The sequence below is a fragment of the Sorex fumeus genome, unplaced genomic scaffold (genome assembly GCF_029834395.1).
Source record: "Sorex fumeus unplaced genomic scaffold, SorFum_2.1 ptg000037l, whole genome shotgun sequence".
NCBI lineage: Eukaryota > Metazoa > Chordata > Mammalia > Eulipotyphla > Soricidae > Sorex > Sorex fumeus.
The window spans coordinates 48,386,167-48,414,112 of NW_026606094.1; positions in this window are offsets into that span (position 1 = coordinate 48,386,167).

Below are 27,946 nucleotides of genomic sequence, written 5' to 3' on the forward strand. Positions count from 1 at the left end.
GCTAGAAAGTCTTAATTAAGGCTCTAGGGAAGAAGGTACTGAAGTTCAAAGAGCCATGTGGAATCTTAGCAACCTCTGGGGACAAGAATTGCAAAATAAATCCCTTCACTTGCTGACCTTGGGGGCATAAACAAATCATCAAAGGACTTCCTGAGGTCCACAGGTCTAATTTTTATACTCAGAAAGTATTCATGGATTCAACTGCAGTGGTTTCATCAAGTGTGGACTGATGAAATATTTCTTATTTAACAACTTTGGCTCTGAACATGAAATCACAAAACAATCCTAATATATAAATACTGACAAATTTATAATTGCATAATATCTCCTCTCTAATGGATTAAAGTAAGAGCTTAAACAGGCACTTAGGACCAGATCAAATAAAAAGAATGGGCTAGAAAAGCAGTGAATAAAAGTAACCAAATACATACATCTGGGGAAAGACTTCAAAGTGCAGCATCAAAATGTGAGAATGTGCCTAGGAAAATGATGGTGCTGAGGCAAGATTCCCAGGGAACATTCCTTTGCCAATTGATAATTGTTTCAAGAATGTCCCACTGTTTATGTTAGGGACAGGGGAAAGAGAGAAAGAGGTGAAGATGAGCAAAGAAGTATATTATTAGGGAAACAATGGTGATACAGCATAACATTTCATACGTCAATGTTTTATTATCAGACTGAACAGAGGGTCACTTCATTTAGGGTGGAATTTAGCACCTGCACTTCAGCTAAGCATACAAAACCAACACTAAAGGTCTAAATCTCGCAGTTTGTTTTACAGTATTAGTGAATACATCTAGCTTTTGCTATGTTCATTGGGACAAAAAAATACCATAGACACATAATAATCACACTATTTTCCAAAGCTATCTTAAGTCTGAGAGTCACTGGTCATAGAAAGATTGGCCATATAATTTATCAACCAAACTTCAGAGCATAAAGGAGGTACTATTTATAATGACTGTGTAAAAAAGGTATTCATGCAGCTAACATGGGACTGTGGTTCCCTTAACTCTGGAGGGATTATAACTAATATTTCGGCATGTTCCAATCTAAAGGCAAGTGAAATAAAACTTACCAGTTCGAAAACCTTTGTCAACTACAAGGTAATAATCTCAATAGTTTGGCATAAAGGCAATTCTGAATATTTTATGAATATTCTCTTCTTCCTTCCCCTCCTCCCCCTCTCCCTCCTCCTCTCCAGCTTAATCCTGGCTCTGCACTCAGGAATTACTCCTTGGCATTGCTCAGGGAACCATATGGGATGCTGGGATAGAACCTAGGTCAGCTGCTTGCAAGGCTAACAGTCTATCCGCTGTACTCTCACTCCAGCTCCAGTCTTCTCATTTTTGATAGACTCACAAATATCGAAAGTATTTTTCTTTCATAAGAGGACCATCAAAGCACACATGATGTAAATGATGGGGAGTGTGGGGTAAAATGATGCAGATGATGGTGAGACAGATGACTCTGGGCTGGGCAATGTGCAGTTCTGACCTGAAGAGGGCAGTATCAAAACACACAGATGTTCCACAGAGAGTGATTCCAAATGCAAAATATAGACTTTGGTTTTTAGGTTTAATCCTTTTGTATCAATTTGCCTTATAATTTGTAACAAATGAACCCACACTAGTGCAAGATAATAGAGGAGGCTGTGTTTGTGAAGGAAAGAACTCTGCCAGGGAAATGTACGTTTTTACTTTCGGCCAAATTCCTTGCAAATTAAAATCTAAAATATAAGGTGTGTTGAAGAATTCTGCTCATAGGAACACATTGAAATTCACAACGATGTAATTTTTTTATGTAGGAGTTCTGCTATTTATTCAGCCACTGATTGAATTGGGCATGAACTCCACCTTACTTTTTTTTCATTTTTTAGAATTTTATTTATTGAATCTCCGTGAGAGCAGTTACAAAAATTTCGGGTTAAGTCTCGGTCATACAATGAAATACCTGTCCCTTCACCAAGTGCCCATTCTCCACCACCAAACCCCCAGTATATCCCCTCCCACACTCTTACCCTACCTGTGGGGCAGATGATTTCCAAATTACAGCCTCTCTACTTTGATTACATTCAATATTTCGACACCAGACTCACCATTATTATTTGAGATTTTACCCCAACACTCAGATCTGCTGAAAAGGCAACATTAGACAATTTGTTTTCTATTGCTGGTTATGAATAACATATAAATGTCATGTAGCTGCAGTAGTGGCCACGTGATTTTGAAAATCCAAAATTTTAACAATTAAATCTGGAGGGTTTTCTGCTAAAACCTGCTGAGTTTCAAGATTTGTTCCTGAGTCTCTTGGATCATGGCCATTAAGCAGCTTGATCAGGAGCCAGAGAGGCCATTCATTGGCGGTGATGGTGGTGACTCGGGGTCTGGTTGGGGTGAGGAGGAAAGGGCCGGCTCCACCCCCATCCTGTGAGGCCCTATGTGTCTCATCACTGAGGACCCAAACCTGACTGTCCAGTGGCCTCTGGAAGATAGCAGCCACTAAACCACCAAGGCAGAGCAAGCAGAGGAACAGCACCCTTTTCCCCCTGGGGTGGCCCAGAGACAGTAACCTACTGCAGGGTCTGGATGCATTTTTGCCAAAAGCTGCTGGGTTTCAAGATTTTTTTTCTGAGTCTCTGGGATCATGGCCATTAAGCAGCTTGATTAGGAGCCAGAGAGGCCATTTGTGGGCTGTGACTCAGGGTCTCATTGGGGCAGGGGGGGAAAGGGCCGGCTCCACCCCAATACCATGAGGCCCTGCATGTCTCTTCACTGCGGGCCCAAAGCTGACTGTGCCCTCTGGAGGTTGGCAGCCACCGGGCTGCCAGGGGGAACAGGCCAAGGCACGAAACCTATTCCCACTTGGGGTCTGGCCAAAGGCACAGCAGCAATTTTGGGGTATCTGGAAGTCTGAAAGGCGCCATTAGGCTGCTGATGCACTTGCCTCACAGGTACAGCTTGACCTGCTGGCGGCACCATATCCCCATAATGATGCAATTTTTAAAAAATTCAGTTGTCAATCACTTAATCACTTAATCACTTAACTTCCTGTTAGTCGTAGATTTGCTCGAGCAGGCGCCAGTAACGTCTCCATTTGTCCCTGTCGCGTGCTAGTGTAGCCCAATGGCATCTCTTCGCTCCGGGAACATGGAGGGCCTCAAACCGATCGTTCATGACCTTGACAAAGAAGTCTGACCATCTGGTAGGTGGGCGGCCACGCGGTCTCTTGACATCCCGTGGAATCCAATCAGTAACAGCTCTAGTCCAACGGTCGTCTTTAAATCTCATTACGTGACCAGCCCATCTGATTTTCGACACCTTGGCAAATGAGACAGCGTCCCTGATCCTTGATCGTCGACGGATGTCAGAACTCCGGATTCGTTCTCTCATTTGAGTGAAACGTGATATTCCAAGCATAGCTCTTTCTATTCTTCTTTGGGAGACCTGAATGGCGTTCTCATCTTGTTTGCGTAGGGCCCAGGTCTCTGAGGCATATGTTAATGCAGGAAGAACAGTGGAATCAAAGAGATGTGCCCGGAGCCGGAGGTTCTTCGTCCTCTTAGCTATTTCTTCGACGTTCTTGAAGGCGTTCCAAGCCGCTCTCTTCCTCCTGCGCAGCTCGGGTGCCAGGTCATTTGTCATGTTGACCTCTCGACCTAGGTACACATAGCTGTTGCATTCGGAGATGGTCGTTCCATTGAAAGCGAATGGGGCGTCAGGAACAAAGCTGTTTCTCATAAACATTGTCTTCGTAAGATTCAGCTGTAGTCCTACCTTTCCACACTCACGGTCAAAGTCGGCCAGCATTTGTGCCGCTTGGCTGATGTTTGGTGTTATTAAAACAATGTCATCAGCAAAGCGGAGGTGGTGTAGTTGCCGACCATCTATCTTCACTCCCATTCCTTCCCATTCCAGTCGTCGCATGATGTTCTCGAGGGTGGCACTGAAGAGTTTTGGTGAAATGGTATCACCCTGCCGCACCCCTCTCTTGACATCAACGATCACTTCTTTGTAGAATGGTGAGATCCTGGTAGTGAATCCGCAATACAGCTCATAGAGGATCCTGATGTATTGGGCTTGAATGCCCTGATTGGCTAGGGCTTCAATGACCGCTTCTGTCTCAACAGAATCAAAGGCCTTCTTTAAATCAATGAACGTTAAGCAGAGCGGCATCTTGAACTCCCGAGAAACCTCAATGAGTTTGGTTATCGTGTGGATATGGTCGATGGTGCTGAATCCTTTGCGGAACCCTGCTTGCTCACATGGTTGTCCTTCATCTAGTGTTCTGCCAATCCTATTCAGGATGACTCGAGTGAACAACTTGTAGATGACAGACAATAGGCAGATCGGGCGATAGTTGCCAATGTCATGGATATCTCCCTTCTTGAACAGTAGTACGGTCCTGCTGGTTTTCCATTGAGATGGAACCTTGCATTCAGACAGGTAGCGAGTGAAGAGCCGAGCCAGTGTATTGATGAGTACTGACGGCAGGTTCTTCAGGTGTTCAGGTCTGACCTTGTCTGGGCCGGGTGCTGTTTGCTTCTTTACTGACGAAATGGCGTGTCGGATTTCGGAAGGGAGAACGTTGGGAACGACATACCCATCCTGTGGAATTTGGTATGTCGGCAAGTGGACATGGCTATCGAAGAGATTTGAGTAGAAGTCATGGATAATCTTCTCCATTGCCGTTCTGGAGGATGTGATGGATCCATCAGGACGTCGGAGGGCAGTCATCTTGGTACTTCCACTACCCAGCCGTCGCCACACTCCAGGACGCTTTCCGGACCCGCGCGGCAGCTCCGGCCGAGACCCACGCACAACTGAAGACCCACAGAACAAGGTAAGCGGAACTCTCTGAGACCTTGGACTCCAGGCTCGGCGGACCCAGGGACAGAGCTTCTCTGCTTGCTCCCACCACCACAGGTGACAAAGGGATTCTAATTAGGAGCCCCACCCTACCCTGCCCTGTCTGCTTCCATCAACCACCCAGGGATCGAATTGTGCACAGGAGACCCACCCTACCCAGATAAATATCCCACTGGCAGACTTCCACTCTCGACACTACTTCCACTACCCAGCCGTCGCCACACTCCAGGACGCTTTCCGGAACCACGCGGCCGCAAGTGGCCGCGCGACACATCATAAAACACTAAATACCCGTCTTCTGGAATTGTCGTACCATATTTGATAGGGTTCAAATATGGTAACACCTACAAGGGTGATTAGAGGTCACCCCAAAAGCCTCTATACCTCTCGGAAAGACTGGCAAGCTACCGAGAGTATTCCGCCCGCAGGGAAGAGCCTGGCAAGCTATCCGCTGTGTATTCGATATGCCAAAACCAGTAACTACAACTGGTCTCATTCACCTGACCCTGAAGGCTTCACCGACATGGCAGCACTGAGAAGGATGAGAAAGGAGAGGCCGACAAAATCTCAAGGCCGACCTAGGCTGCCACAACGAAGGAAGACAAAAATGATCGTCTGTACTTTCAATGCACGTACGCTAGCATCAGATGCATCCATCGAGGACCTGATGGTACAAGCGCGAATGATCAAGTACGACATCATTGGTCTGACCGAGACAAGAAGGCACGAATCTCACCATGCCGTTTTCGACACTGGAGAAGAATTGTTCCTCGGAACATGCGATAAAAGAGGTGTTGGAGGCGTCGGTGTCCTTGTCAACACAAACTTGGCCAAGAGCATTGATTCATTCGAATGCCTAACAACCCGAATCGGACGTTTACATTTGAATAGATGTGGCTCACTGCCTGCAGTTTCTATCTTCGTTGTCTACGCACCAACATCTCATTATGATGAAAGAGAAATCGAGAAGTTCTACATGGAGCTAGAGAAGTTCTATAAAGAAGACCACACCTTCTACAAGATCATTGTGGGTGATTTTAATGCCAAGATAGGACCGAGAAGATCAGCTGAAGAACTTCACATCGGAACCCATGGCCTAGAATGGAACGAACAGGGTGAGAGACTGTCTGAGTTCATCATGTCGACCAAGACCATTCATGGTAACTCACAGTTCCAGAAGGCAGAATCTAAACGATGGACATGGGAGTCTCCCGGTGGACGATTCCACAACGAAATAGACCACATCATATTCAATCGACGGTTTTGCCTGACTGATGTCGCTGTTGTCCCAAAATTTCGAACGGGATCGGACCACCGTCTCCTTCGTGCAAAATTCTACTTCACAGAGCGGGGAGAAAGGGCTGCAAAGTTCAAAAAGAGAACTCCCAGAACGACCACCAACTGGGAACTCTTTGGTACTATTGCGGCAACATGGGAAGATGCCATTGTTGACAACATTGACGAGGAATACGATCGACTGGTTCAGCACCTCCATGAATGTGCGAGGAACGCCAAGAGAGAGATAGCCACAAAAAGTCGCCTATCTTCGAAAACTCTTGAGCTAATTCGCCAGCGTGGTTTGGCGCATGCCTCAGGCAACCGCAAGCTAACGTCCAAGCTTGCAAAGCAGTGCAGAGATGCGATCAAGGAAGACCTCAAAGAGAGAAGAGCAGAAGTACTGGTAGATGCGGCAGAAGCCGGGAAAAGTATTCGTAACGCCCGCCTGTCCTTCAGTTGTCAATAGAAACTATTAATGTTTTTGTATTGAACTTTTAATTTTTTCATCGTTCGTTTGGCATTTGTAACAACTGAATTATGGATGTCCTCAAATAATAGAACTTAATGCCAATGCATAGCCTGGTCTTACAGTTCAAAAGATAGTCTTTGGACCAGCATCATCAGACCCATCTGGAACTTGTTAGAAAAACAGCAACACAGGACCCTGTGGACTGACAAGCACTGAATTGAAGTCTGCACTTTAACAAGGTCTTCAGGTGCTTTCTCTACATGTTAAATTTAAGCACTAGCAGTGCAGTCAGAAATGTGGATTATGATGTCAGATGGACTTGGTTTTGACTCTCCTCTTTTTTTTATGGTGCTACTTTGAACAAATTGTCTTATTTCCACAGCAAGGGGAGTAAGAATATCCTTCTCAAAGGTTATTAGGAGTATGAAATGATCTCATGTTTGTACAGCTCTTAGATAGGGTTTGACACATAAAAATAGTCAATAAATATTAAGCACTGATATTCTTAACAGCATGACTGTAGCACAGCCTAGGAAGAGTTCTTCATTTTTAATTCCTAAGATAATCCCCCCCACCCCATCCCTAAGAAGAAAGAAATGTAGGGAGGGTGGCAGAAAAGAAGGGGGATAATGGAAAGGAAAAAAGTCTTATTCCTTAAAGAAATCAGCAGGCTGAAATCACTCCTCAGGTAACTAGATTATGCCTTTCTATTTGTGGAAATAATTGGCATTGTTCTCTTGAAGCTCAGATTTAAAACCAAATGAATCAATCTGCTACAGATTGACACCACATAAATGAACTCATTTAGTTCTCATTTAGTCCAAATGACTCGTTGATAGTCAGTTACTCAATATGATATTCCTTTCACACAGCGAGAAATACAAGGGTCCTCTTTTAGTCCAATAATGCAGAAATGCCAATGTGTTTCAGCTTTGGAGTCTGTTACCTGGCAATGATGTCTGTTTTGGATCCTACTATTTCTAGAAGGTATTTAGTACTAAAATAATTATGCTAAGGTGGGCAGTTTAGGAAGTAGAATTGTATCTAATTTATGTTGGACTCCATTGTAAGACTATAGCCTGTATAAATCATTTTTCATTTTCTGGAGTTTTGGTATCTTTGCATCTTGAGATCTTATTGACCATGGAGAGGCTATATCCTGGGCTAGCTGATTCCTACAGTGAATTTAGGCAACTCAGTAGTTTCATATGCAAACTAAACAATCCAAGGCCCCGCCCAGCCCAACCCTGAAACCAATCCACAGCCCCTCCCAACCCTCAGAATAACAAAGTAAAGGTAAACAATAATTTGCTTTTAACAGATAGGTGTTCTTTTTTGTGGTTTTTGATGTAGATGATGATTCAACTGACTGTGCTCCCAACTATTACAGTGGAGTCCTTTTTTTTCCTTTTTTCCTCCAGTTTTAACTTCTTTATTCTTTTTTTTTACAGTGCTTATTTTATAAAATTAATTAATTAATAAATAAATTTATATTAGTGAAACACCATGAGGTACAGTTGTAGACTTACAAACTTTTCGTGCTTGGGTTTCAGTTACACAATGATAGAGTACCCATCCCTCCACCAGTGCCCATTCTACAGTGGAGTCCTTTTCTAATTCAGTTTTTCTTGTTAAAGAAATTTTTGTTTCTTCAGATTATATAGAAGTCCTACTTTTTTAAGGTCCAGTCTAAGCCACTTTCTCTGTGAAGCTGTTCTCAATTACCTAAGGTGCAACTTATTGTTTTTTCTGTACTTGGCACTTAGCAATGTCCTATACTATATAACCATCTGGTTAGTTTTGGTTGTTGGTGTGCCTACCTTCCCCAGGCCTGTGCATTTCTGAAAAGTGGGGACCATGTAGTTTAATCTCCATGTTGCTAGGATTCAGCCGAGAGAGTGAATACTGGTCACATAATTAGTGTTTTGCTGACTAAATTAGTGACAGAAATATCTGGATGGTGTATCAGTTATGGTCAATATTACAAAGTGCCACAAACTGAGTGGTAAAAATAGCAGGACCTTGTTCTTATGGTGGCTACAAGTCTGAGTGCAATCAAAGTAGTTGGTAGGGCTTTTCTTCCATCAAAAGTTTCATGGAAAGAATTCTCTCTAGACTAATTTAGTTCCTCTAGCTATAAGAGCTCCAGAATAATAACAGTAAAATTCAAATTTCTGCTTTAGTTTTTCATGGTTATGTTCCCTCTTGTCTGTATTCCAAATTTTTTCTCTTCTTATAAGGACACTGGTTATAGTGGATTAAGAGCTCACCCTAGTATTGTATGGCCTCATCTTAGGTAATTACTCCTCAACAATCTCACTCCAGAATAACTTCAAACTTTGAGATATTGGGGGTTAGGATTTTGACAAAAGGTTTTGAAGAGAGACACAATTATACACACCTAGCAGATAGTAAGGATCTTAGGAGAAATTCCATAGACGTTCTCTGTGCCTTCCATGCCATTGTGAGTTCTGACTTAAAATTAAAATCACAAACAACTTCGATACTATCTGAAAATGAGCATAGGGAAACGAGATGAAAATAATATAGCAGAAAATACATTCATCTTTCACATGCATAAAAGTACCACTTACATAGAGTGCTCTAAAATCTGCTACATGTGCAAAATTAAAGTTATTTTTCAAAATGACCAATAAAATAAATAGTATTTACTTTTTATGCAAATCGACCCAGATATTAGAATCATAAATATTCATTATTTCATGCTAATCAGAATTTATCTGACAGTTCACAAAATGATTGGAAGCTTGCATTCTAAAAACTTCAGTAATTTCAAAGAAAAAAACGGTTCACTTATGGTTGAGAATAACATGGGAAAAATATCAGAAAGGCTATAGAGATATTGAAAACTGAAGACGATGTAGCACCTTATATAGCCATTGGTGTAAATGCCTGATAACATTTCCTGAGTAATCATTAGCACCTCTGACATCAGTTTTTACCAGCCTTGTACAAGAAAGGAGGAATGGTGGGGACACCATGAAAACCCTACTTTGTGGGTCCCAGTAATGGTGAAAATATCAGCATGCTAAGTTGGACAGGCAAGAAAATGGCAGGTGCTGATGGAAGGCAAAGTAGTCTTGATAGAGTACCCAGGAGGTACTCTCTTCAGCAGTTAAAACCATAGAGAGGAATAAGATAAGGCAGACATTCTGCATATTTTGACAGAACACCATTAAGTGGAGCTTGACAACTTTTGAATGTTACCTCCAATACCTATGCAGGTTTTGTTTTGTTATATTTTGGTTTGGGGGGGTCACACCCAGATGTGCTCAAGGTTTACTTATGGTTCTTCATTCTTCACTCAGGGTTCATTCTTGGCATGCTCAGGAAACCACATGGGATGCTGGGGATTGAAACAGGGTTGTTACATGCAGGGCAAGCATCCTACCCCAAAACATTTGTTCAAAAAAAAATCCCTGGTTGAGTTAATTCTTCAGAGTTCAGTTAAGTTATTTTCTGTTCAGTCTCTATCAGGCTGTTTACCTCCCTATAGTGATTATCACTATTATATATATTTATATATGTCACTCAAGAGCATTATTGAATGCTCATTATATCCTAGTGATCTGAAACTCTTGACTTATCCATGTCTCCTATCAATGGCATAGTTATTCCTACCTTATGTAAATTGATATCCTCATTATCTACTTGACATATGATAGGTACATAAGTAGTATTATTGAATTAAGTTAAACTATATTTTCAGGAAGTTTGTAACAAGATACAACAAACAACACATAGTTGGGTAAGCAGATTGGTCTAAAAAATGTGGTCAAAAGATATAACAAAAGCAAGTAAATTTTTTTCTATTGTAATACAGAACTTGGTTTTTATTTTAAAATCAAAGAAAAAAACCAGAAAGTCATTGAAGGGATTTAAGCAGAGAAATCACATGATTCAATTTGCATGTTAAATATGTCATTCTGGTATGCTTTCATTCTGATACTAAAGAAAGCATTGTTCATGGGTACTGAACCAATTATATCACACACATTATGCAAAAACAAGTCCACATTATTGAATTTTCAAGGGTGATTAGACGGAGAAATTTAAATGTGGCAAGTTAAAGGAATTATTCTGCCACATTCATATTATCCCATATGTGAAGTTTCTATTTAGCAATATAAAATACCCTCCTCTCACCAGTAATATTTTAGTTAATATATAGTAGAATATTTTCAGTTTTTCCATCACATTTTTATTGAGGTACCATGATTTAAAATACTATTAATGATAGTTTCATGCATGAATTGTTCCAAAGCCACAGCCACTTCCAGAGAGCCTGCTTCCCAAGGACCTGTTCCTCCAGCCACCCCCAACCTATACCCCAATTCTCTAGTTTTGGGATGTTGGCCATTTATTGCTCCTTTACTATGTTTATTTATATCCCACATATGAGAGAGATCATTCTGTACCTGCCCCTCTCCTTCTGACTGACTTCACTTAACACTATACTCCGTAGATCCAACTCTTCGACTTCAAATTGTATGAATTCATTTTTCCTTATAGCTGGAGTGTAGTATTCCATTGTATATATACACCATAATTTCTTTTAAATTTCGAGGCAAAACTATAATTGAAGCTGACAAAATAAAAAGTGTACAATGTCCTAATTTTTAAAAGCGGGCAGACTCAATTGTTTGTTCATTGCAGCACTCTTCACAATAGCCAGAATCTGGAAAAAACCTGAGTGCCCAAGAACAGATGACTGGTTAAAGAAACTAAAGAAACTTTGGTACATTTACACAATGGAGTACTATGTAGCTGTTAGAAAAGATGAAGTCATGAAATTTACATACAAGTGGTACTACATGGAAAGTATCATGTTAAGCAAAATGAGTCAGAAAGAGCGGGATAGACACAGAAAGATTGCATTCATCTGGGGAACATAAAGCAACAAAACGGGAGACTAACACCCAGGAGTGGCTGAGATTAGTACCAGGAATTTTACTCCATGACCTGGAGGCCAGCCACACGTGCTAGGGGAAAAGGAAGCCCAGATAGAGAAGAGAGCACCAAATAAAGGGTATTGTGAGGATCCTCCCAGGGTGGGAGAAGCATGCTGAAAGTAGACTATAGACCAAACATGATTGCCACTCAATTCCTCTCTTGCAAAACACAGAACCCAAAAGAAGAGAGAGAACAAGGGGGAATACCCTGCCACAGAGGCAGGGTAGGATGGGGGGGATGAGGGGTGGGAGGGATGCTGGGACCCATGGTGGTGGAGGATGGGCGCTGGTGGAGGGATGGGTACTTGATCATTGTATAACTGAAACCCAAGCACAAAAATTTGTAAGTCTATAACTGTACCTCATGGTGTTTCACTAATAAATAAAAATAAATAAATAAACAAATTAAAATAAAAGTGGACAGACTTGTTTCACTGTCTGTCATCATCACAGGGACCTCAAGCAAACTTCCCCAGGTGATAAGCTAAAATGTGGCACAATAGTCTGATTTAATGTTCCCATGCCCAGGAAGATGAACCTCCGTGTTTATAAAGCCACATCGATCCTCTGAGCCTCCATTCCTAAAGTAATTTGACTCAGCTACTCTATGACCATCTCTGGTCAATTTTCATGACATTTTGTTCACTAGCATTTGGCTGGTCGTGGCTATTTCTATGACTAGTGTGCTCAGAATATATGCTATTGACTACAATATCAGAATGAAAATCTATTCTTCATAGAAAACTGAGCACAAAATATAGATATTTTACTTACTCTATTATTTATATAGGAATGTTCGCCTAATTTGAGGTGGTCTATTTGGGTGGCATTTTGAAAGAAGCAGCAGAGGATATGAAGTAAGCCTTTCACACTCTGCAGACTGGGAACAAATATTTGCTCACTACTTATTTGACAGAGCAAATATCCAAGATATATAAAGTATTTGTGAAACCACACAGAAAAATAAATAACCCCATCAAAAAAATAGAGAGAAGAGAAGAACAGAAACTTCCTTATATAAGATAGACAGATGGCTAATAAGCACATGAAAAATGCCCTTCACCACTTAGTAGGGAAGGGCAACTCAAAACAACAATAAGATTATTTTATACCAGTGAGACAGATACACATAAAAAGAACAAAACAATCAGTGTTGCTATGGATGTTCTACCTCATCCATTGATGGAAGAAATGTCCACTGGTTCAACCTCTGGAAAGCAATATGGATACTTCTCAAAAAAACTAAGAATTGAACTGCAACACAGGCCAACAATTTCATTTTTTAAATTCTAACTCAAGGGCCCAAAAACTATCTCGAAAAGACATTTGCATTCCTATGTTCATTGCAGCATGATTCACCAAACTTAAAATCTGTAAACAACCTGAGTATATAAGAACAAATGACTGGATAAAGAAATGTGTGCGTGTTTGCGTGTGTGTGTGCACATGCACATGCGTGAGTGCAATAGAATACAACACAGCTATTGAAGATGAAATTATGCAATTTGATGTTTTATAGATGAAACTGGAGAGTATTATACAGAATGAATAAAGTCAAAAGGAGAATAAATACAGAATTCAGAATAATCTTTCTCATATATGGGATATAAAGTAACACAGTAAATGACCAAAGACAACGGAACATGATAACTGGTCTACAGATATGATCTTGATAAGCATAGTGGGGTGGCAGGGCTGAGTGTAGGGTTGGGGAGGGGAACACTGAAGACAATGATGGAAGGAAGGAAGTGGAGACTGTTGGAAAGATGTGCTGTTGGAACACTGTATACATGAAAAACAATCATTGATAGTTTTGAAATCACAGTACCTAAAAAACCCCTGTCATTTAAGTATTGTATAAGTTTCAGGTCAAGTAAAAGCATATTTTCAGTACTTATAGCAATATTAAGAATAAGCTATTGCAAGATTTCATAAAGGAAATATAGGAGGATATTTTTCAGTGAAGTATAAAAATCCCCAAAGTCAACAATTGAATTTTTTCTCTTAAAGGTCCTAGTAGATGATTGCCAAGAAAGCACAGTTTAAAAAATAGTATTCTCAGTGTTAGGTTGGTTAGTTAATAAGTACTAAGCCTTGGGCATATTGGGTGTTGGCTGATAATGAAATGAAACAAATACCAGTTTATATAACAAGAACTGTTCATTCTTAAATATTAAAATAGATTTAAATGAACCTTCATTAAGAAGTTTGGCAAAGAAAATCTACATGTACCTATTTTGAATGATAACAATTAAACTAACTTCTATCCACTGCATTTCAAAAAAAATCAGGATTATGATTATGGTGAGGCTAGAGCAATAGGACAGCAGTAGAGCATTTGCCTTACTAGCAGCCAACATGGCTAACCCCAGTTCGATTCTTCCACCTCTCTCGGAGAACCCGGCAAGCTACCGAGAGTATCTTGCCCGCACGGCAGAGACTGGCAAGTTCCCCATGATGTATTCGATATGCCAAACACAGTAACAACAAGTCTCACGATGGAGACTTACTGGGCCTGCTCGAGCAAATCGATGAACAACGGGAGGACCCGTTGATGATTATGGTAGGTGGTAGTATTAATAGCAGCAACAGTAACTAATATTTATTAAGAGGTTTCTGGGTGGCACATTATGTCATTACTCTGTATGATAACCTTAAGAGAGTTATGATTATAGCCCTTTTCAGTAAATTGGGAACTGAATTCTATAGAAGTAAATGATCCAAAGTTATACAGTACAAAAATGTTGGGGAACAGTTTTTCCCCTAATCGCTCAGATATGTTGTGCACTGGTTCTGGGCAGATGTGGGGCAAAGGATGATGGGCACTTGGAGAAACCACTCTGGGACACAGCTGATGGCCGTTCACTTTATTGCCAAATACACACATACTTTATAGAGGGTTTCAGCTTAAGAGGATGGTCAAATCACATAAAGTTTAGCATTACTGACCTATCACCTTTCCAACTCTGCTTTGCCCTTGGCCAAATCCCAATGAGAGCTAGATGCTGCAGCTAGAAATGACTCACTAAATGTAGGTGACAATTCTTGGGGGTTGGGTGAGACTCAAGGCCCGATATCTGTTGCTTGTAAAATGTGCCCAGACACTCCCTACTGGTCTCTATGTAGCGACAGGTCTTATCTGCTATGCAGGGACAGATATTATCTGCTCTGATGCCTGTTGTTGTGTCCACACTAAAAGATGAAAAGAGGATTTGAGTTAAAGAAGTCTTAGGTCATGCCTTGGACCACTCAATGCAATTTCTGATTAGGTATCCAGAGCCAATAATGGAACCATAAAAAGCTACCTTTTAACCATTAGAGCTTGCTAAGAAAACAACTTATCACTTAATCACTTAATCCCCGTTATTCATCGATTTACTCGAGCGGGTGCCAGTAACGTCTCCATTCATCCCGGTTGCGTGCTAGCGTAGCCCAATGGTATCTGTTTGTTCTAGGAACATGCAGAGCCTCAAACCGATCATTCAGGGTCTTGACGAAGAAGTCTGACCATCTTGTAGGTGGGCGTCCACATGATCTTTTGATGTCTCGTGGAATCCAATCAGTAATGGCTCTAGTCCAGCGGTTGTCTGTAAACCTCATTACGTGTCCAGCCCATCTGATTTTTGATGTCTTGGCAAATGAGACAGCATCCCTGATTCTTGAGCGTTGATGAAGATCAGAACTCTGGATTCTATCTCTCATTTGAGTGACTCGTGATATTCCAAGCATAGATCTTTCGATTCCTCTTTGAGAGACCCGAATAGCGTTCTCATCCCGTTTTCGTAGGGTCCAGGTCTCTAAGGCATATGTTAATGCATTAAGAACAGTGGAATCAAAGAGATGTGCTCGTAGCTGGAGGTTCTTTGTCCTTTTAGTTATTTCTTCAACATTCTTGAAGGCATTCCAAGCCGCTCTCTTCCTTCTGCACAACTCAGGTGCCAGGTCATTCATCATGTTGATTTCTTGACCTAGGTATATATAACTGTTGCATTCGGAGATGGTGGTTCCATTGAGAGCAAATGGAGTGTCAGGAACAAGGCTGTTTCTCATAAACATTGTCTTCATAAGATTCAGCTGTAGTTCGACCTTTCCACATTCACGGTCAAAGTCGTTCGGCATTTGTGCCGCTTGGCTGATGTTTGGTGTTATTAAAAAGATGTCATCAGCAAAGCGGAGGTGGTGTAGTTGCTGACCATCTATCTTCACTCCCATGCTTTCCCATTCCAGTCATCGCATGATGTTCTCAAGGGTGGCACTGAAGAGTTTTGGTGAAATGGTATCACCCTGCCGAACCCCTCTCTTGATATGGATGATTACTTCTTTGTAGAATGGTGAGATCTTGGTAGTGAATCCGCAATAGAGCTCACGAAGGATTCTGATGTATTGAGTTTGTACGCCCTGATTGGCTAGGGCTTCCATGACCGCTTCCGTCTCAACAGAATCAAAGGCCTTCTTTAAATCAATGAATGTTAAACAGAGTGGCATCTTGAACTCCCGAGAAACCTCAATGAGCTTAGTAATCGTGTGGATATGGTCGATGGTACTGAATCCTTTTCGGAATCCGGCTTTTCACATGGTTGTCCTTCATCTAGTGTTCTGCTAATCCTATTCAGGATGACTTGAGTGAACAGTTTGTAGACGACAGACAATAGGCAGATTGGGCGATAGTTGCCAATGTCGTGGATGTCTCCCTTCTTGTATAGTAATACAGTCCTGCTGGTTTTCCATTGGGATGGAACCTTGCATTCAGACAGGTAGCGTATGAAGAGCCAAGCCAATGTATTGATGAGTACTGATGGTAAGTTCTTCAGGTGTTCAGGTCTGATCTTGTCTGGGCCAGGTGCTCTTTGTTTCTTTACCGATGAGATGGCATGTTGGATTTCAGAAGGGAGAACATTGGGAACGACATATCCATCATGTGGTATGTGGGCAAGTGGACGTGGCTATTAAAGAGATCTGAGTAGAAGTCATGAATAATCTTCTCCATTGCCCTTCTGGAAGATGTGATAGATCCATCATGGTGTCGGAGGGCAGTCATCTTGGTTTTGTAGTTGGTGAAGGACAGGCAGGCATTACGAATGCTTTTCCCAGCTTCTGCCGCATCTACCAGTACTGCTGCTCTCCTGTATTTGAGGTCATCCTTGACGGCTTCTCTGCACTGTTTTGCCAGTTCGGATGTTTGCTTGTGGTTGCCTGAGGCATGTGCCAAGCCACGTTGGCGAATAAGTTCAACAGTGTTCGAAGAAAGGCGGTTTTTTGTGGCTATCTCTCTCTTGGCATTCCTCGCACAATCATGGAGGTGCTGAATCATTCGATCGTATTCCTCATCAATGTTGTCAATGACGGCATCTTCCCATGTTGCCGCAACAGAGCCAAAGAGCTCCCAGTTGGTGGTCATTCTGGGAGTCCTCTTCTTAAACCTTGCATTCTTTTCTCCTCTTTCTATGAGGTAGAATTTTGCATGAAGAAGATGGTGGTCTGATCCCGTTTGGAATTTTGAGACAACAGCAACATCGGTTAGGCAAAACTGCCGATTGTATATAATGTGGTCTATTTCATTGTGGAACCGTCCATCGGGAGACTCCCATGTCCAACGTTTAGATTCAGCCTTTTGGAACTGTGAGTTACCATGGAAGGTTTTGGTTGACATGATGAACTCAGACAGTCTGTCACCCTGTTCGTTCCATTCTAGGCCATGGGTCCCAATGTGGAGTTCATCGACTGATCTTCTTGGTCCTATCTTGGCATTAAAATCACCAACAATGATCTTGTAGAAGGTGTGATCTTCTTTATAGAACTTCTCCAGCTCCATGTAGAACTTCTCAGTTTCTCTTTCACCATAACTGGATGTTGGTACATAGACAACAAAGATAGAAACTGCCGGTAGTGAAAGAAAACAACACAACTTAAATATCATTGTATTGTACTAGGAACATCTGTATTGTCAAGAAACAGAAAAACTTAGCTCAACAAAGAATCTCAAAAAAGTCTCAGAAGGGCCTAAAGAACTCACATTTTCTTGTCTTTTACTCATGTATCAAATCTTATGTACCAAATGACAAATCAGCCAAGAATATACCATATTCCAAAGGGTAAGGATAAATTGATAAAAAAATAAAATAGAGATTTTGGTGTATATTAAGTATATAAATACATATATTCCAATAAAGTATATTTAAGACAAAAATAAGGAGAGGTATTATAAATATCTTTATTTTCAATATCAGAGCTGGAGCAACAGCACAGCAGATAGGGCATTTGCCTTGCATGTGGCCACCCAGCCAACCCGGGTTCGATTCCTCTGCTCCTCTTGTAGAGATGGACAAGTTAACCAGAGTATTTCGCCTACACAGCAAAGCCTAGCAAGCTATCCATAACATATCCATATGCCAAACACAGTAACAACAAGTCTCACAATGGAGAAGTTACTGGGCCTGCTGGAGCAAATCGATGAACAATGGGAGGACAGTGCTATAGTGCTACTGTATCACTGTCATCCTGTTGATCTTCGAATTACTTGAGTGGGCACTGGTAACATTTCTATTCCTCCCAGCCAAGAGATTTTAGCAGCCTTTTCTTACTTGTCTTTTCCCAACGATTGGAGGCTCTTTAAGGGTCAGAGGAATGAGATCTGTTGTTGTTACATTTTCAGATAGGCTAAAGATAAAATAGATTAAAGATATTATCTTTAACCCTATGAAAAGGGTTACTCTTTTCTTTGTTTTTGTTACAACAAATTTTGTATTTGACCACAAAGAAGACATTAATTTCCCTCATACAACTGAGATATCAGCAAGCTTTATACATGGTTAGTTAACTGACAAAATTAAAATTTTTGTTTGTTATTGTTTTGGGGTCACACCCACTAATACTTAGGGGTCACTCTTAGCTCTGCATTCCGGAATCACTCCCTGGTGATGCTTGGGGGACCATATGGGATGCTGAGGATCTAACTTGGGTTAGCTTCTTGTAAGGCTGCTTGCAGAACCTTATGGTAATCAATTTGAAAAACTAGATGAAAACAATGATTTTCTAAAAAGAGTGAATCAGCAAAATAATTATAAGTTAAAATTGGAATGAAATAGAAATAAATAAATGAAGATTTTCCATTGTAGAAGGTACCAGAACCATGTAGTTTAAAGGTCAATTACAGTGTGATTTTAACAATTTCAGACAAAGCATAACATTATTAATTTCACGAGATAATTATGCCTTTAAGTTTAATAGGAGAGACTAAACAGTTTCTAAAAGCAAACTATAGACTAATTTAATTCATAAGTACAAAAATTCTAAGCAAAATATAGTAAAGTTAGCAGTATGGAAAAATTATTATTAATATTAGCAAGTATAATTTTCTTCTAGTAATGAAACTGGTTTAAAATCAGAATATTTGACAGTATGATTAAAGAAGAAAATGATGTAATTATACAAAATTTATGTCAAGTACACCATTTAATAAGACTCAAGATTCTCACAGAAATGTTTCTTTGTATTTTGGAGATTACCAAAGAAACATAAAAGTCAAATGATATTTTTTTATAAAGATGATTAGACTCTAGGTGAATATGAAAAACTACAAATCTCTTCTGTATGGCAATTAGCCATATGTAGAAGCAGGAATATTTCATTTTTAACAGTGTAGTCAAATAATCAAAACCTTTTCCAACTTTGTTCAGCCTCTTTTTCCTTCTAACAGTAGAAGGACTCTCTGAGCTTGAGAAAGCAAATATAGGACGAGGGTACAGCCCAGGTGTTATGGTACAGACCTTGCAAGTGCACGGCTCTGATTTAATCCCCAACACTACATGGCTCCCATCACTGTCTAATATAACCTAGAGGTCCCTGACTACTTTGGGTGGGTTCCAAGTTGTCCTGTCACCACAGGGCTCAAGCAGTACCATATGCTTGTACTCTTACGTTGCTTAACCAGCCCATTTGGCCCAGAACCATTAAGAGTCCTCCTGAGCACTTTTTGAGAGGCAACTTCCCAAATTAAAGCAAAAAAATGGGGTGTGGGATAGGGTTAAGTGAAAGAGAACCCATCTGAAACCTTCTCACTCACAGTAAAACCTACACTCAGGGCATAACTAAATGTAGAGTTGGACTTGAGTGCTAACTGAGAAAACCACCGAGTCTGAACATCCACCAAGGAAAGGTGGGAGTGAAGTGGGAGTGAGGGCAGCAGCAGCAAAGAGAGTAGTAGGCTCAGGGTGCTATGATAATAGGAGTGACGTTCCCAGGGAGGGCAGAGGGGAGTTGTGAAGCGAGAGAAGAGACAAACTAGTGATGACATAAGGGTAGTGGAGGTGGGAGGATAATAAATTGGTACACCCAAAATACAAACTATAACAATAGTGTAATTATGTAGCCTCAATAATAAGTAGACAAAAAGAGTAAAATAGAGACTGGCTTGAGGCTTGTCATTTGGAGGGTGTGATCACATCGCTTCTTTTTTTTTTTGAAGGTTGTAATTATAGTTTATTGATTCATCATTAAGTTTTAATCATGCTACTGTTATAAAGAATGGTTATTATAGCAATGTTCTTTTGTTTTTAGTTTCTTCTACCCCCCCCGTTTTTATCCACTTTTATTTAGTAGCATGATTTATAATACTTTTATATTAGATTTTGCAGCACACAATCTTCTGATATCACTGTAGCACTGTCCTCCCACTGTTCATTGATTTGCTCAAGCGAGCCCAGTAACATTGTGAGACTTGTTGTCACTGTGTTTGGCATATGGAATATGTCACAGGTAGCTTGCCAGCCTCAGCTGTGTAGGCAGGATACTCTTGGTAACTTGCCAGGCTCTCCAGGAGGGGTGGAGGAATCGAACCCGGGTTGGCCGGGTCAGCAGCGTGCAAGGCACACGTTCTACCTGCTGTGCTATCGCTCCAACCCTTCTGACACCACACCCACCACCAAAGAGTCAGTGTCTTCCACCAATGTCTCAGGGTCATCTTCCACCTGCCTCCCTCCATCCCTTCCCACTGACTTACCTGACTCTTATTCTCAGGGTTGCTTTGGAAAACTTTATACTGTTTATTCGATTCCTTTGCCCCTCTTGGAGAGCCCAGCAGGCTACCGAGAGTATCTCACTCGCATGGCAAAGCCTGGCAAGCTCCCCGTGACATATTCAATATGCCAAACACAGTAACAACAAGTCTCATAAAATGGAGACGTTACTGGGCCCACTCGAGCAAATCGATGAACAACGGGAGGACAGTGTTTGACAGTTTGTGTTTGACACCTTATATAAACTCTGTGGTTTACAAAGTTGTTCATGACAATTTGTTACAGACATTCAATATACCAACACAAATAGCACCACCATTGCACTTTCCCACCATCATTATCTCTAATTTTCCTGACCACCCTTAAGCCTATTCTCATAGCAGACCCTTAATATTTTATATTACTTGCTATAATTTGTTAAAGGAAGGATTAAAAAAATGTTTTGCCAGAAGAAAGTTAGTAAAGATTGTGTATCTCACCATGGAGCTATTAAACCCTTGTATAAGAGATTACTAAGATGTTATTGTTATTATTGGTTAAGATTTCTGTGTTGATATTTTGTTAATCAAGATTAGATGCCATCTACATTACATCCCATCCAATCATTTGTGCTACTCCTGGTTTATCAGTGTTAGAGTTTGAGGCGTTGTGGCCATCAGCTCCAGGAAGTCCAAAATTTTTAATGAGGTGATACAGTTGGAGTTAATTTTTTAACTGAGTGGCATTTGGGGGATGTGCGTGGCTGTCAGGTCTTCCAGAAGTATAAGGAAATGGTGGAAGTAGCGCATTCCTGACTCTGGATAACTTCTCATTGGGAGAAACCATCTCATTATATTTTCTTGGCTTTTTTGGGTAAAGACAAACCCTAACAAATATTTTTATATTGAAAAGGATTCTAGACCCTGAATAGCTAATGCTGGTCTTTGGAAACTATGCTAGGAGACCTCTTCAACATACAGACATCTTTATTACTTTATTAAAAAACATCCAATATAAAGCTTCTTCATTACTTTCTATACAAACAATATACGATTGTCTTTGTCCATAGTATGCTCCTCCACTGAGTACACCAACAGTTGTTCCTCAAATATAAGCATGAATTTTCCTAAAAACTATTAGGTAGAGACTGCTATATCACCCTACCACTGTGGAAATAAACAAAACTCCCAATTCTTCTCTTTAAAGCTAGCTGTATACTCGGTGCTAGACAGATTCCCCAACTAATTTTTTTTTATTAAATTTTTTTTTAATAGTGAGACATCATGAGGTACAGTTGAAGACTTACACATTTTTGTGCTTGGGTTTCAATTATACAATGATCAAATACCCATCCCTCCACCGGTGCCCATTTCCCAACACCACGGATCCCAATATCCCTCCCACCCCCCATACCCCTCATCCTACGCTGCTCTGTGGCAGGGCATTCCCTTTTGTTCTCTCTCTCTTATTGGGTGTTGTGGTTTGCAAAAGAGGCAATGGGTGACAATCATGTTTAGTCTATAGTCTACTTTCAGCATGCTTCTCCCATCCTGGGAGGATCCTCCCAACGTCTTTATTTGGTATTCCCCTCTTTATCTGAGTCCTTTTTCTGCTAGTTATGTGTGGTTGGCCTCCAAGTCTTGGAGTAAAATTCCTGGTACTAATCTCGGCCATTCTTAGGTATTAGTTTCCTATTTTATTACTTTATGTTCCCCAGATGAATGCATTCTTTCTATGTCTATCCCTTTCTTTCTGAGTCATTTCGCTTAACATGATACTTTCCATGTAGTACCACTTGTATGTAAATTTCGTGACTTCCTCTTTTCTAACAGCTACATAGTACTCCATTGTGTAAATGTACCAAAGTTTCTTTAACCAGTCATCTGTTTTCGGGCACTCAGGTATTTTCCAGATTCTGGCTATTGTAAAGAGTGCTGCAATGAACAGACAAATGCAGATGTCACTTCGACTATACTTTTTCAAGAAGCCCGAAGGGTGCCAGCTAAAAGAGACCCTAACAGAAACACTCCAAGACATATTATAGTTAGAATGATCAATGCTGCCGATAGAGACACAATACTGCAAGCAGCAAGGGCAAAAAAGGAAATCACATACAAAGGAGCGCTCGAGATTCACAGCAGACCTATCAGAGGAAACCCTACAAGCTCGAAAGCAGTGGCGAGATATAGTGAAAAAACTCACTGAAATGAATGTTTCACCAAGAATACTCTATCCGGCTAAACTCTCATTCAAAATGGAAGGAATGCTACACATTTTCTAGATAAACAGCAGCTCAGGAACTTCATAGACTCAAACCAAACCTAAAACAAAGCCTAAAGGGGATACTATAAGACAAGAAAACCCTACAACCACAACACACCCGCACAGAAAGATGACACAAAACCCCATAACCATACTCTTTCTCTCAATGTCAACGGTCTAAATTCACCATTTAAGAGACACAGAGTGGCAAAATGGATACAGAGACAGAACCCAACATTCTGCTGCCTACAAGAAACTCATCTCAATACCCAGAGCAAACACAGACTAAAAGTCAAAGGATGGAAAACAATCCTGCAAGCAAACAGCTCCTGCAAAAAAGCTGGGGTGGCCATACTAGTATCCAACAACATTAATTTCACCTTGAAAAAGACTAGAAGGGACAGTGAAGGCTATTTTCTCTTCATCAAGGGATACATACAACAGGAAGAAATCACACTCTTAAATGTATACGCACCTAATGAGGCAACAGCTAAATATTTAAAACAACTGCTAACAGATTTTAAGGAGGACATTGCAAGCAACACAATAGAACTTGGAGACTTCAACATTGTCCTATCACCTCTGGACAGATCAACAAGAACAAAACCCAGCAAGGAATCATTGGCTTTGAAAGAAGAAATAGAAGAGAGAGGGCTTATAGACCTATACAGGGCTTTACACCCCCAAAAGAAAGAATACACATTCTTCTCCAGTGCACATGGAACATTTTCCAAAATAGACCATGTGCTAGGACACAAAACATACCTCAACAGAATCAGGAAGATAGAAATAGCATCCCCAACTAATTTTCTTGTCAACAAAGCCCCTCTTTTCTCTTTGCTCATGTGCATTTTGAATTGTAATAGTAAAGAGTTAATGATTTATCTGATTTACTGAGGTATACCATGATTTAAATCCTTTTAGTTGTTGTTATGTTAATGTGCTGTATAATATTTATCTATTAAATATGTTTAACCATTGTTGTTATTCAGGAATAAAATCACTTTATGATTTTAAATGATTATACACTTGATGGCCATACATGGCAGTTCTTGGAACTTTTTCCTGACTCTGTACCCAGGATCACTCCTGATAGGGTTGTGGGAACCTTAATGATGCCAGGGAGGGAACTTAGGTTGGCTTGTATGAGGCAAGTGCCGACCTATGGTACTATCTCTATAGACTTTTTTTGCTGGAAGATTTATTTCATTACATCACTGTGAGATAGTTATAAGCTTTCATGTTTGGGTTATAATCACACAATGATCAAACACCAGTCCCTCCACCAGTGTACATTCCCCACCACCAATATCCCTGGCATACCCCTCCATACCCCCTCTTTGCCACCCTCCCCCGGCTTCCATGGGAGACAATATTCCCCATACTCTCTCTCTCTACTTTTGGGCATTATGGTTTTCAATGCAGACACTGAGAGGTTATCATTTTTGGTCCTTTATCTACTTTCAGCACACATTTCCCACCCCGACCAGTTCACCAAGCCATCATTTTCTTAGTGATCCCTTCTCTATTCCAGCTGCCTTCTCCCCTTTGCTCATAAGGCAGTCTTCCAGCTATGGAACAATCTTCCTGTCCCGTGTATCTACTATCCTTAGGAGTCAGCCTCATGTTATGTTGTTTTATACTCCACAAATGAGTGCAGTCCTTCTATGTTTGTCCCTCTCTTTCTGACTCATGTCTTTTTTTTCTTTTTTTATTAGTGAAACACCATGAGGTGCAGTTATAGACTTACAAATTTTGTGCTTGGGTTTCAGTTATACCATGATCAAGTGCGCATTCCTCCACCAGTGCCCGTCATCCATCACCACGGGTCCCAGCATCCCCCCCACCCCCCCTCCCCCCATCCCCCGTCCCATCCTGCCTCTGTGGCAGGGTATTACCCCTTGTTCTCTCTCTCTTCTTTTGGGTACTGTGTTTTGCAAGAAAGGCATTGAGTGGCAACCATGTTTGTTCTATAGACTACTTTTAGCATGCTTCTCCCACCCTGGGAGGGTCCTCACAACACCCTTTATTTGGTGCTCTCTTCTCTATCTGAGCTTCCTTTTCACCTAGCACATGTGGCTGGCCTTCCAGTCATGGAGCAAAATTCCTGGTACTAATCTCAGCCATTCCTGGGTGTTAGTCTCCCTTTTTGTTGCTTTATGTTCCCCAGATGAATACAATCTTTCTGTGTCTATCCCGCTCTTTCTGACTCATTTCACATAGCATGATACTCTCCATGTCTGTCCATTTATAAGCAAATTTCATGACTTCATCTCTTCTAATAGCTGCATAGTATTCCGTTGTGTAGATGTACCAAAGCTTCTTTAACCAGTCATCTGTTGTAGGGCACTTGGGTTGTTTCCAGATTTTGGCTATTGTGAACAGTGCTGCAATAAACATATAGGTACAGATGTCATTTCTACTCTGCTTTTTTGCATCCTCAGGATATATTCACAGAGTGGTATTGTGGATTCATATGGAAGCTCAACTTCTAGTTTTTGAAGGACTGTCCATATTGTTTTACAGAAAGGCTGGACTAGTGAGCATTACCACCAACAGTAGGGAAAAAGGGACGCTCTTTCACTGTTGGTGGTATAGGCTCATTTTGTACAATAACTTTAACATGCTGTATAATTCAGCTTGCTAGTGTTTAACTGATGATTCATGAACCTGCTTATGAGAGAATTAAGAAATTATGGGGATATTGGTCTGTAATTTTATTTTCTTGAAGCATCCTAATAAGGTTTTGGTATCAAAATTTTGGTATAATGCAATCAGTTAGGAATTATTCCTTTATCTTTTAGTTTTTAAAAAATTTTAGAGATATAGCGTTAAGTCTTCCTTTTATGTTTGGTAGAATTACCAATAAAGCCATCTGGTCCTGTAATTTTCCTTGTTAGAAGGAAATTTCCTTGTTTTTAATCAATTATTTATCTTCTTGTCCATTACTGATCTCTTTGGGTTTTGTATTTCTTATGATTCAGTCTCTATAATTCGCATATTTCTAGGACTATATCCAGTTCTTCTATATTACATGATCTTGGCATGTATTCAAAATGGGTCTCTTGTGATCCTCTAATTCTGATTTTAATTATTGTTTTTTCTTGATTACTGTCGCTAAAGCTATTTCCTTTATCTTTTGTAAAACACTTTCAGTGATTATTTAAAATTATTTTTCTAGTTTCTATTTCATTTATTGATGCCTCATTTAGTGGTCCACAGCTGACATAATCAAACTGAATTTATGTACAATCCAGAGTGGAACTGAGCCCTGCCCTGAAACACACAGATTGGCACAACTCCTGCTACCCCAACCCTGGTTGAGTTAAACAGGTGCTGAGCTATGACCGAGTGGGGTTGGACTGGGTCACAGGCTGCTTGAGTTTCCACAGCCAACCAATTGCTGGTTGGACCTGTTATCCAAGGCAGGGGGAAGCTCCTTTTAAGCCCCTTGAAACACGCTGGTGGCAGACCCAAGGCCAAATGAGGTTGTAACCAAATTCGCAGAGGGATGGGGACAGTATTTGCTTTTGGTAGCCAGACTGCTCAGGGAGTCACCTTCGTGCAGGCGTACTTCCTCAAAATGTCAAATTGACAGTTAATAACCTAAGATTGGAAAATTTAAGCTTATCCCTTTAAGTTTTAGTTTTTAAATATCTTTAACATGTTGCAAAAATGTAAACATGAATTATTTGGAAATCAATTTTCATCATAAAATTATACAACAAGTATCAATAGAAGAATGAAAATATAAAAACTAGGAAGGGCATCAGTTTTTTTTTAAGAGTTTAAAAAAGGTTTTTTTTAAGAGTTTAAGTCTATTTATTTTTCAAAGTAAGTTTCATACTTATCTTTTTTTTAAAAAAGTTTTTTATTAGTGAATCACTGTGAGGTACAGTTACAGATTTACAAACTTTCGTGCTTGCACTTCAGTCATACAATGATCCCTCCACCAGTGCCCGTTTGAAGTTTTAAGGGATAACATGGGACTGAATTTTCATTTTTCATTTGTTGGGAGTCAGTAATGTTCCAAAATGTAAAATCAGAAATAAAATAGACGTTAAACATATATATTAATTTTGCTGTGGAAGTAACTTTCAGAAAAGGTAAAGTGAGAGGTAATTAAAAGTTAATTATGATATACAGAAATGAGGTGGGGATGGGTAGAGTCTGGTACTGTAAATTCTACACTATTACATTTTTAAAACCAGCATAAGCCACTGTACCATCAATTGCCAGACAGATAAATTTGAACAAATTACTTATGCCTCCAATTACCACCCAGATTTTAAATACAAATGGAATAATGATAGAAGCCCTCATATAAGGTTGATGCAAGAAAGTCACATGAATTTCCAGTCACAGTGGATATAATAAATTCTCAGTGCATTAGGCCTTTTTAAATGCTTTTACCATGAAGTTTATAAATTCTATGATCTATTTTGGCATTCTATGCTTTCCTACTGTCTTGAGCTCTACTCTGCTTCAGAGTCCTCCTCCTCCTCCTCCCCTCCCCCTCTTTCTCTCCCTGCTCCCTCCCCTCCTCCTCCTCCTCCTCCTCCTCCTCCTCCTCCTCCTGGACATGAGTGTGCAGATTCCTTACAGGCACATGGTAATACATTATACTATCTGGACATCTATTCCCCAGGAGGTATGAGAATTCCTTTTTCACCGTAAGGAATGTTGAAGACATTCAGTATATATCCAATATGATAGGTTGTCAAGAAGTAGAAGTGAATGAAGGTTGACTTGAAAAACACTGACATGAAAGTGATCATTGTAAAACAGTATGGATAATTAAAAATTATTTTTATTAAAAATCAAATCAAATCATATAATGTGTATATATGCATACAAAGATGTTTTTACATAAAATCAATATAGAAAATAGAATTGAAGAAAAGACTAACTTTCAGCCATATGCATTCATATAGCTAAACTGAGGACAGGATGTTATATTATAAGAAAGAAATAAAAATAATTACAGCATTCTTTTGAAAGGAAAAATGTAGATAGGTGGTTAAGTTTGGTAATGGAGGAGAAAATGTAGATCAGCAGATTGTTAGAAAGTTATTTCTGATGAGATAGGGTTTGTGTATCTTT